At 43.0% G+C, this 12,670-nt stretch overlaps 1 pseudogene; it reads right to left on the bottom strand.

Moving 5' to 3' along the window:
- Positions 1–10,349: 10,349 nt before the first annotated feature.
- Positions 10,350–10,813, bottom strand: LOC139182176 (zinc finger HIT domain-containing protein 3 pseudogene; annotated as a pseudogene).
- Positions 10,814–12,670: the final 1,857 nt, after the last annotated feature.

Here is a 12,670-nt window from a genome sequence, read left to right as displayed (position 1 = left end):
ATGGCTCGTTTGTTGAGAAAAGTTGGTGAGTTTTAGTTGGTAGGAAAGTCTTGAAGTTTCCCCATGGCCAGGGTAATTTTACAGTAAGTCTCCTACATAGGAAATTTCAAAGTTGAAAGTTGCAAACTTTCAAAGATAGGAAGTACCTTCGCATGTCCAGTTACCTAAGTTAGTTCACATGTCTGCCATACACTGTCACATGTGTGCCTTTACAAGTGGTTTTGCTTTTGTGTACTTTACAGTACTATATAGAGTACAGTAGTATAGTATCTTTATTTCAAGCCCAAGATATCCTGAAGTGAGCTAAAGCAGTGTGATGTAGCTGGTTACTACTGTACTTTTCAAGGTACTGTACCATAAGATTAAAAGTGTTTTCTTTATTTTTTTGTGTTTCTTTTTTATGTATTAGTGTGAAGAGTATTATAAACCTATTACAGTACAGTACTATATAGCTGATTGTGTTAGTTGGGTGCTTAGGCTAACTTTATTGGACTTACTAAAGACTCTTGGAAGGGAACTCATTCATGTGTAGGGGACTTCCATTCTTACCCCCCAGCCACTAGTACTACAGGCTTCAACCTAGTGACCCAGAGCTCTGGATCTGGGATTCAGATTGTTCACTGCTTTTTCTATTATCCATGAATTAACAGACAGCAGTGTCTTGTTTGTTTTTCTAACTTACCTTCCCTAAGGGTAGGAGAGCACACTCACAGCTTCATAGAAAGACTGTAAATGATATGTTCAAGAAAGATAGCCAGTTAGGAAGTCATTTAGTGGGTGGTGTATGACTGAAAGAGAAATGCCAGTGTTCCATTTTTGGTTAATAATATACCACTGGTCAAGGCCTCAACCTCTCCAGGCCTGTTTCTCTCAAGTTCCTGACTTGGCCTCAGATTACGTTTGTAAATGACCAAGGCAATTCATTTGGAAATGTTAAGGAAATGTAGAAACAAGCCTTCTGAGTATTGATATCTTTTTCCCCGTCCTTTATGTCCTTTCCTCATGAGTTCAACTGGAATTTTGTTTTTGTGGCCCCTAGCCAATAAGTTTGACACTGATAAAACTGAGGAGAAATTCCAAGAGTAGTCCTCAGACATCTTTTAGATTTATCCCTCAAGTTTCTGGTCAGCTTAATATGGCCTTTCTATTACAAAGGCCATAGTTAAGCTTCATTATGCTTAGTTAAGTTCATTATGCTTTCTCTTCTGAAGTTCTTTTGAAATTAATATATAGTAACTATTTATACATATCTACATAAATATTACCTATGTACCTAAATAGGTTGTTGTTGTTTTTCAGTCACTAAGTCCTGTCTGACTCTTGTGACGCCATGGACTACAGCTACAGCCCACTAAGCTCCTCTGTCTATGGGATTTCCCAGGCAAGAATACTGCAGTGGTTTGCCATTTCCTTCTCCAGGGGATCTTCCAGACCCAGGGATCAAACTGCATTGCAGGCGGGTTCTTTACCACTGAGCCACCAGGGAAGCTCACTTCAGGCATAATAATATGTCCTGAACACCCAGGGATGCAGGGTGCTTTGCAGCCCTTATTACTATCAGATATTATGGTGAGTGTCAAAAAATTATTTGAATGTAGAATTCTCAGGGTAAATGTGCTTGTGCCCTATATATCATAAGTGAAAGGAAGCTGCAGGTAGCTCTGATTGTGGATAAGAAGGGAAATCTTGTTTTCTCCCAAGAAAGTGGACCATTAGGGCATAAAAATCCAGCACCTACTGTATTTATTGCCCATAATCAATCCCGTTCAATAAATGTTTCATTGAAAGTTGAACTGGATATCCTTTGAAAAAAAATAATAAGGAAGCCATAGAAGACAGAAAGGAAAGGAATAAAGTAAACATGAGAAAATGAACTGGACTCAAAAAATAAGAAAGATATAAAAACATCTTGGAGAGCTAGGCACATGGGTCCTGGAGCAAAATAAAGTGTGGCAGAATAATAGCCAGAGTGTAACACTAAGCAAAGAAACCAGTAAGAACTGGTCCCTAAATGGAATTCTTTATGTGCCTGTAGTTTTCTAACTTAGAAGTGACTGCACAAGGCTGCTAATGTGCTGCATTGCTGTAACGTTTGGGACTCCTCTGATGGGCAGCTTTGACTGGAGGACCCATCAGCCTAACTTAGAGTTTCTTCAATTTGTGCTGCAGTCTAAGACCTGCCTACTCAATCATTTCTTTTTTCTCTGCATAGATGTCAGGTATGTGACTTGATAGTCACAGTTTGCAGACTCTCACACCTGCCCTTCTCCTTTCCTTTTTATCTTTGACAGATAGCTCCCCTAATAAATATCTTGCATGTTGTTATGGGTTGAATTGTGATTTCCCCAAGATCCATATGTTGAAGGATCCATATGTTGAAACTCTAAACCCACAGTACCTCAGAATGTGACTGTATTTGGAGATGAGTCTTTGAAAGACACAATTAAGTTAAAATGAACCTGTTAAGGTGAACCCTAACCCAGTTTGGCTGATTTCTTAAAAGCAGAGGAAATTTGGACACGTAAGGAGACACTCGGGGTATGTGTACAGAGGAAGGGCCATGCTGCAAAAGTAGCCATCTGCAAGCCAAGGATGGAGGCCCCAAAAGAAACCAAACCTGTTGACATCTTGATCTTGGACCTCTAGCCTCCAAAAGAGTGAGAAATAAATTTCTATTGTTTAAGCCACCCAGCCCTAGCTAATGTACATGTCAAATCACACTTTGGCAACTGCCTCTTAGAGGGCCCAAACTAGCACAGGTGGTACCAGGAGAGGTCCAAGAAAACATAGAAAGTTGAGAAAGTGTGATGGCACACTCACTACCTTGTAAACCAAGATGATGCTTTCCCGAGTAGTGTAGGGGCATGGGTAGTTACTAACACAGTTGGTGATCTAGCTGCTAAAGGTTTAATCATTAGTAACCTGGCTACCCTGGTAACTCAGATGGTAAAGAATCTGCCTGCAATGCGGGAGACCAGGATTCGATCCCTGGGTTGGAAAGATCCCGAGACGGAGGACATGGCAACCCACTCCAGTATTCTTGTCTGGAGAATCCCCATGGACAGAGGAGCTTGGTGAGCTACAGTCCATGGGGTCACAAAGAGTTGGACATGACTGAGCGACTAAGAACAACCTGGGAAAACATCCCAGTGGAGGAGAAAGCCCTTGCAGGCACAATTTCAGGCATGTGAAATACATGGTGGTTGGGGGCGAAACATACCTGTAAGGGCAGTGGGGTTTACTGGTTACTGCCAAGTTGTAGTGACACTCTGGAAAGGAATAAGGAGAAAGCAAGGGTTCTCCCTTGGTTAATGGTTAAGTATGAGAGACAGTGGGCCTCTTTAGTAGCTTTCAAAGAGGCTTTTATCTCCTATAGTGGAAGAGCTGACAGTTAAGCCACTGACTCAGGACTTCAGAGAGGCAACAGGTCAGGGCCCTGGTTGAGAAAACCTGAAACAAGAGATAGTGCATCTGAATGGACATCTGTAAGGATGTTAGTTCTGCAAGCCCCACATGAACTCTCAAAATTTGCAGAGATGGTTTACCTCTTCTTCTTACTCCCTTCATGCTGAAAGATACTGCAGAGCCACTGCCCCACAAGGCAACATAAAAGTTGTCCCTACCTCTTCTACTGGCTGCCAGGGCAGTAACTAGAGTTAAATCCTAGCGAAGCCCAGCTGAGAACATACTTGGCCTGATACAGAAGGAAAGAGATTATATACAAAGAGCTGTAAGAACTAGCTAGCATATACAGACAGAAGCCAGGAGAGTATCTTGCAGTTGAATTTTGAGGTTGCTTGATCAAAGGGGCTGGAATATAAGATTGTATAATCAGGAATTCATTGAATTAGGAGCACTTTCTGGAGGTACAGGATTTAACACTGTAGCAAAAACCCTTGGGGATGAAACAAACTGCAGGAGGGCTTTTAGGAACCTAGAGAAAGGGATGGCCAATGCTGAGTAAAGTAGAAATGTCTCAGTTACCCTGGCATGTGGTAGAAGAATGAATAAAAAGACAAGGAAGTGGGCATGCAGGAATAGGTGTGAGGCCAGAGGACCCATCAGAGGATTATGTTCCACAGGAAGGCCCAGGAAACACACCATTCACTGAGGCCGTCAGAAATCCTCTGGTGAGGGGCAAGAGCATCACCAAGAAGTCTGGGCTGACATAGGAACAGTCTGGGATTGGAACAGAGCTGGGATTGATTAATAACTATGGAAATGATATCCCCCTTCCCCCAAGTAATACAGGCCAGATGGTGGCACTTAATCACCAGGAGGCCACAAATATTAAAAAGATGAGCCACTTCTGACAAGATTGGCAGCCAAGGGCCTTGACAGGGAATTATGAAGATGGATATAGAGCCTAGCATCTCTAGAGGTAAAATTAACATCTACAACCAAAAATAGGCCAAGATGGAAAAATAGGAGACTGAAGATGGTCCCCCTCACCCCCAACCCTAGCCAAAAACTCATTATCCCTTGTTCAATGTCTGGATTTGGGCCACTTTTCAGATCCGAAATCCATTGACTAAGAGATGGCAGATCCTGCAGCACTTCAGCAAGTTACACATGTAATGATTCTCCAGTCCTTCCCCAAAGAGACCTGTGGCCATTTACTATAGTGACTGTACACAATGTGGAAGAGGGATAACCAGAAAATTGACTCAAAAAACAGATATCAGTACCCTGAGACCCAAGCATTGTCATGGCCCCCTGTTAGACTGGACACTTATGAGGGCCTTGTAGTAAATGGGGTCCTTGCTAAAGTCAGTAACAGCGGGTCCATGGTGTCTGTGGGCCCACCCAATGATCATTTCTTCAGTTCCTGTGTATGTAACTGGAATTGATCTATTTGACAGTTAGGTGCAAAAGCAATTACAGTTTTGGACCCTGAATCTTAAATCTTTGTAACTAGGCTCAAACATCTTTATTAATCAAAATAGGAACCATTACAGTCAACACATTTTTGCCAACAAGAAATAAATTTATTTATCCTTGTCATGTAAAAATCCATGCTTTAGGATTAGGCAAACCCTTGGAAAGCATTTTCTGCATCCTGCTGCTTGTGGGAACATTTTCCCTGCAAAAAGTTGTCAGGATGGTTGAAGAAGTGGTAGTTGGTTGGCAAGAGGTCAGGTGAATATGGTGGATGAGGCAAAACTTTGTAGCCCAATTCATCCAACTTTTGAAGCATTGGTTATGCGATGTGCGGTGGGCATTGTCATGGACCCGTTCTGTTGACCAGTGCTGGCTGCAGTTTTCAGTGCATCTCATCAACTGGCTGAGCATGCTTCCCAGGTGTAATGGTTTTGCTGGGATTCAGAAAGCTGTAGTGGGTCAGACCAGAAGCAGACCATCAAACAGTGACCATGACCCTTTTTTTTTGTACAAGTTTGGCTTTGGAAAGTGCTTTGGAGCTTCTTGGTCCAACCACTAAGCTGATCATCACCAGTTGTCATATAAAATCCACTTTTCATTGCATGTTACAATCTGAGAAATGGTTCATTGTTGTTGCACAGAATAAGAGAAGATGACACTTCAAAATGACAGTTCTTTTTGATTTGCGATCAGCTCATAAGGCACCCACTTACTGAACTTTTTCACTTTTCCAGTCTGCTTCAAATGCCTAATGACCGTAGAATGGTCAGTGTTGAGTTCTTGGGCAACTTCCCATGTAGTTGTAAGAGGATCAGCTTTGATGATTCAGTTGGTCATTGTCAACTTTAGATGGCAGGCCACCACAGTCCTCATATTCAAGGCTCCTGTCTGCTTTGCAAAACTTTTTCAACCACCACTGCACTGTATATTAGCAGTTCCTGGGAGAAATGTGTTGTTGACCTTGCAAATTGTGCTGCTTTATGACCCATTTTGAACTTGCATAAGAAAATCGCTTGAATTTGCTTTTTTTGTCTAACATGATTTCCATAGTTTAAAATATATATAAAATACATAGCAAGTAATAATTCATTAGCAAAAAACATATAGCAAGAAATGTGCATTAAAATGATGAATAACATAACCACATTTAAGAATATATTCCAGTATCAAATGGCAGATGTCAACAGTCCAAAACCACAATTACTTTGGCACCAACCTTGTAATTTGTTGCTGCTGTTGTTGTTTAGTCTCTAAGTCATGTCCAACTTCTTCATGAACCCATGGACTGTAGTCTGCCAGGCTCCTCTGTCCATGGAATTCTCCAAGAATACTGGAGTGGGTTATCATTTCCTCCTCTAGGGGATCTTCCTGACCCAGGGATCAAACCTGCATCTCTTGTGTCTCCTGCATGGGCAGGCAGATTCTTTACCACTAGCACCACCTGGGAAACCCAGTCCCTGTCATGTCTCCATTTAATTAGCCAGTCTGGCCCATGCAGAAACTAACTGGATGGATCCTGAAGAATGACTGTAGACTATTGCAGGCTTTAGCAAGTAACAGCTCTAATCACACCTGCTGTGCTGGGCATAATATTGTTGCTAGAGTTCTTGCCTGGAGAATCCCAGGGACGGGGGAGCCTGGTGGGCTGCCATCTATGGGGTCGCACAGAGTCGGACATGACTGAAGCAACTTAGCAAGAGCAGATTAATAAGGCATCAAGATATAGTGTATGGCCAGTGATTTGTTGAATGAATTATTTTCCATTCTAATTAGAGAAGATATCAGAAAAGGTTCACATACATGTGGGATAAATAATATTTACGTACAGTTTTGCCTCAAGGATAAGTTAACTCTATCCTCTGTCATAGTCAAAAGACATCTGGACCACCTGGACAATTCATAGAATATCACATTGACCCATTACGTAGATGATATTATGCTGGGCAGACAAGTGCAAGCAAGAGGTGGCTAGTATGCTGGAGGCATTGGTAAGACCCATGCTCCAGAAAGTAGAAAAATGCTGCAAAGATTCAAGGATTTGTCACTTCAGTGAAGTTTTTAAGGGTCCATCCTTACACATAAAAAAGTTGCATCTTGCATCCCCTGCCACAAAGAATGCACGGGGCTTGGTATCTCTGTTCATCTTCTGGGGCATATTCCGTATCTAGGAATACTTCTCCAGCTTATATACTAGGTAACAGAAGATTTCCAGCTTTGAGACCCAGAACAGAAGGGCTCTTCAGATGGTCCGGTCTCCTATACAAGTATCTCTGTTACTATTCCAGTAGACTCTTGTATTAGAGGGGTCAAGAGTGGGAAAAGATGCAGTTTGGAGCTTGTGGTGGTTAATTTTGTTTCAACTTGACTGGGCCATTGAGTACCCAAATAATTTGGTCAAACATCTGGGTGTGTCTGGGGTGGGGTAGGGGTTTGTTTCTGGATGAGATTAACATAGGATTGGTAGAATGAGTAAAGCAGATTGCCCTGTCTAATGTGGGTGGGCCACAGCCTATCAATTTAAGACCTGAATAGAACCCAAAAAAACTGAGTAAAAGGGAATTACAACTGCCTGACTGTATAGCTAGGACACTGGTCTTTTCTAGCCTTCAGACTTGGACAGAAACCTTGTCTCTTCTTGGATCTTGAGCTTGCCAACTTTCAGACTGGAACTTACACCATAGGTGTTCTGGTTCTCAAGCCTTTGAACTCAGACTGGACATGCACGTTGGCTCTCTTAGGTCATGAGCTTGCTGATTGCAAATCTTGGGACTTCTCAGCCTCTGTAATCACGTGAGCCAGTTCCTTATAATAAATTTACATCTCTATCTAACTCCTGTTTCTCTGGAGGAGCCTGACTAATACAGATATGAGCAGTGGAGTACAGCTGTAATAAGTAACTAAAATGCAGAAGTAGCTTTGGAACTGGATAAGGGGTAAAGGCTGGAATGATTTTAAGTTACATGCTAGAAATATGGACATTAAGGGAAAATCTAGTGAGATCTCAGATGGAAATGAGGAACATGTTACTGGAACCTGAAGGAAAGGTGATTCCTGTTATAAAATGGTAAAGAACTTGGCTGAATTGTGTCCTAGTGTTTTGTGGAAGGTAGAATTTGAGTGATAAAATTGAATATTCAGCTGAGGAGATTTCTAAGCCAAGTACTGAAGGAAGGGCTTGGTCTCACCTTATTACTTAGAGTAAAACATGAAAGGAGAGAGGTGAATTAAAAAGCAAAGAGAAACTAGAACTTGATTACTTAGAAGACTCTCAGCCTACCCATGTTGCAAAAAATGAGAAAACGTGTTTGAATGAAAAACCCAACAGCGTTACTAGATTATTACTTGAAAAGGAGTATATGGGATTACATGAGCAGAAACACTGCCAGCTTGAACTGAAGAGGACAGAGATGGGAAAAAATAAAGGACGGCTGTTGGATTTATTGAATTGGACAGGACAGAATAAGAGATGGTCATCAGGGCCACTGCCTCAGTTTTGACAGGCAGGTGGCTTCTGCCGGAAGCCTTAGGAGTGGGACTAGACAGCAAAGCCTTGGGAGTGATGCTGCCACCCCGTAGGACCTGGACAGCAGAGCACTGAGCCAGAGAATTACTCTCAAACCTTAAGATCTAATGGAATTTTTCTCACTAAATTCTGAACTTTCTTAGGACCCATCACTCCTTCCCTCTTTCCTGTTTCTTTTAGAATGGGAATGCCTATCCTATATGCCTGCCCCCTCCCCCCACATTGTATTTTGGAAGCACGTAACTTGTCTGATTTTACAGATTCACAGCTGGAGAGGAGTTTTGCCGCAGGATGAATCATACCTTGAGTCTCACTATATCTGATTTAGATAATATTTAGAGGAGGCTTTTCGGTTGATGCTAGAATGAGTTAAGACTTTGGGGGCTGTTGGGATGGAGTGAATGTGTTTTGCATGCAATAATGACATGAATTTTAGGGGGCCAGGGGTGGAATATTATGGACTGAATTTGTCCCCATCCCCATTCATATGTTGAAGCCTTAACTCCCAACGTGATGGTGAAGAAGAGACACCAGATAGCTCTCCCTGGCTGCCCCCACCCCCCATGAGGGCAGAGTGAGAATGAGAAGGTGACTGTCTCCAAAGTAGGAAGAGGGATCACATCAGAACCTGAACATGCTGGCACCATGATCTCAGACTTCCAGCCTCCAAAACTGTCAAAAAACAAATTTCTGCTGTTTAAACCACCCAGTCTGTGGTATTCCATTATAACAGCCCAAACTGAATTAAGACAGAACTTAGGTAAGCTCAGTGGAAAAATCAAAGTGTAGTCCCTGGGACTTGAGTGGGGCCATTCTATCTGTAGCAGAAAATTACCTAAGTTTTAAGAAACAACTCCTAGTGTGATACTGCACCTTGGTAGAAACCAAACACTTAACCATGGGACTCCAAGTGACCCTGTGCCCAGAACTGCCCGTTATGGTCTGCGTTCTTTTGGTGTTCAGATGGACCCAGTAGCATTTATTATAAGATGGAAATAGTACATCTGAAATGGAGCTCAAGCACAATTGAGATACTTGTAAGCTGCAGGACCAACTAATCCAGACTCCCATGTCACCCACCATAGCTGCACCAACAGCTGACCAGCTGAAGGAGGAGGAATAAAGGCTGAGTTTGGTTTAATGGATGAGTCAGCTTTGTATGTGGGTATAAACCAAAATTAGATAGTGGCTCCTTTGTAGCCACATACTTGATAGGCTTTGAAAAATAGAGAAGAGGAAAAATCTTCCTAATGGGTAGAGTTAAAGCAGTGTCCCTGGTCATTTGGTTTGTATATTAGGAGAAGCAGACTGAAGTAAATATATAGAGATGCTTGGGCATATGTCAATGGCCTGGCTCGCTGGTAGGGGGCTGGGAAGTAAAAGGCCTGAAAGATCAAAGACAAGAAGGTCTAGGGTAGAGTCTTGTGGGTGGATATACAGGAATGGGCATGAATTGTGAAGATTTTTGTAACACATTTTGCACTTGCCAGGGAAAAGGTACTAAACAATGAAGTAGAATAACTCATCCAATTGTCATTACCAATCTTAATCATTGGCTACCTTGGAACGAGTCTGATGGGAACTATTGTGGGTTATATTGTATCCTCCCCCCCATTTTTTTTTTTTTTTTGAACCATCACACCATAATTTTATTTAGAAACACTGAGCAAGTTTTTACTCAAATGGGTGTGGAAACTCAGTGAATATTTGTCTTAATTATACCAAAAATAAAACACTTAAAAACAACCATTTGAACGTCAAGTTCTTTCTCCATACGGGTCTGCCACCGTGAGTACCTCCACCTGCCTGTGCCTCAGCCTGCAGTGCTGGAGAGGGGGCTGGGGCGGCCCACCTGACGTCGGCCGCTGAGTCCTGGAAGCACCGCCCTGGGCAGGGCCCACACATGATGGCCTCCCAGGAGGAGCAGACAGCACAGTCATCCACCTTAAGGATCCTTGTTCTAAGATGGCTCCACGATACTCAAGCAGCAGTCCTCAAACTCCACAAACAAGGGTTCCTGCATGCAGGCCTGCATAAGCTTGGCCTTGTCGTCCGCCTGATTGAGGTCAACCATCAACTGTCTGAGGTGCGGCTTGAGCAGTAAGCTCCTCAGCGCTGCAGACTCCCCTAAACTCTTTAAATTCTGCAAAGACACTCTATCCTCTTCTCATCACTATTGAGAAAATCAGCTACAGAGTCATCATCATCATCTTCATTTTCCACACTTTTTAGTTTTTGCAGTAAGAGCTGATCTTATTTTTTTCTCAACAAGATCAGTTGCAGGCTTGCACTGCTCTTTGTGCTTCCAGAAGCAGGGCAAGGAGCAGTAGGGCACAAAGCAGGCGGGGCAGCCATATTTGGGCTTCTCCAAATAACGCAGACGGTGGTACCACAGCTGAGCGACGCCATGGTTTCTTCTGGGACACGCTCCAAGCCTGCCTCCTCCCTCCAATTTATACGTTAAAGTTCTAATCCCCCATACCTCAAAATGTGACATCTGGAAATAGGGTTCTTACAGATGTAATTAGTTAAAATGACATCGTAACTGCAGTAGGATGGGCCCTAATTCAATGTGACTAGTATCCTTATAAGGAGAAGGCAATGGCACCCCACTCCAGTACTCTTGCCTGGAAAATCCCATGGATGGAGGAGCCTGGTGGGCTGCAGTCCATGGGGTCGCTAAGAGTCGGACACGACTGAGCGACTTCATTTTCACTTTTCACCTTCATGCATTGGAGAAGGAAATGGCAACCCACTTCAGTGTTCTTGTCTGGAGAATCCCAGGGACGGGGGAGCCTTGTGGGCTGCCATCTATGGGGTTGCACAGAGTCGGACACGACTGAAGCGACTTAGCAGCAGCAGCAGCAGTATCCTTATAAGCAGAAGGCCATATGAAGACAGACACACAGAGGAAATGCCACGTGAAGATAAAAACAGAGATGAGGGTGATGCAGTAGAAACCAAGGAATGCCAAAGATTGCCAGCAAACCACTAGAAGCTAGAGAAGAGAACATGGAACAGGTTTTCCCTCACAACCCTTAGAAGGACTCAAGCCTTCTGACACCTTGATCTCAGACTTCTAGCCTCCAGAATGTGAGACAATATATTTCTATTGTTTAGGACTTCCCTGGTGGTACAGTGGGTAAGAATCCACCTGTCAATCCCTGATCCAGGAAGATTCCACGTGCCCTGGAGCAACTAAGCGCGTGCACCACAACTGCTGAAGACCCAGTGCAGCCAAAAATAAATGAATAAATAATTTTAAAAATTGTTTAAAAATACATTTCTGTTGTTTAAATCACTTTGGTAACACAGCCCTAAGAAGCTAACACAGGCACACAAATGGTGTGCCCACGTAGAGACAGAAGCTAGCTCCTGAAGTGGGTTGCCATTTCCTTCTCCAGGGGATCTTCCCGACCCAGGTATTGAACCTGGGTCACCCACATTGCAGGCAGACTCTTTACCAAGTGAGCCACCATGGAAGACAGAAGCTAGCTGTGGGCCCATGAAGCTTGGACTCCAAGTTTTTAAGGCCAGTCTAGCTGTTGATGCCTAAATGGCCAACATATCAGCAATAGAGACCAATGCTGAGCCCCTAGTTTGAATCTGTTACTCAGGGAGACAGTTGGCTACTTGGTGACAAGTTGACTACATTGGGTTCCTTCCATTCTGGAGGGGCCAGTAGTTCATTTTCATGATAACTGTATTGGGGTTTGTGGAATGTCCAATCCACAGGCACAGAATCCTGCATAACGTAGCATCCAAACAGGGCAACTGTTTCATGGTTAAAAAAAAAAAAAAAAGTGCGAGAGTGGACCTATGACCTCATCAGTACCACACCAATCAGAACAAACTGACCTGATAAAGAGTTAGAATGACATTTCTAAAGGTTCAAGTGAAATGCCAGTGACAACTCTGAAAAACTAAGATGCTATCATCCAGGATATGTTATACACATTAAATCCTGGCCTTTATGAACCTGGTAGGAAAAATACATGGGTCCACTAACCAAAGAGTGGATACAGAAATAGCTGCGCTTACCTTTACTACCAGTGCCCCACTAGAGGATTTTTTTGTTTCCAATACCTACAAATCTGGAATATGTAGGGTTGGAGGTACTGGTCCCCAAAGGGATTACACTCCTGTCAAGGGTCATAACAAAGGTTCTGTTGAACTATGAGCTATGATTGCACCAGGGCACTTTGAATTCATTATTCAAGGGACCAGTAGATGAAAAGAGAAGTCACCATCATGACACGGAAAACT

Source organism: Bos indicus, chromosome 3 (assembly GCF_029378745.1).
Source record: "Bos indicus isolate NIAB-ARS_2022 breed Sahiwal x Tharparkar chromosome 3, NIAB-ARS_B.indTharparkar_mat_pri_1.0, whole genome shotgun sequence".
Taxonomy (NCBI): domain Eukaryota; kingdom Metazoa; phylum Chordata; class Mammalia; order Artiodactyla; family Bovidae; genus Bos; species Bos indicus.
Note: the sequence above shows the minus strand (reverse complement) of the source record. Positions and strands in the feature narration are given on the sequence as shown.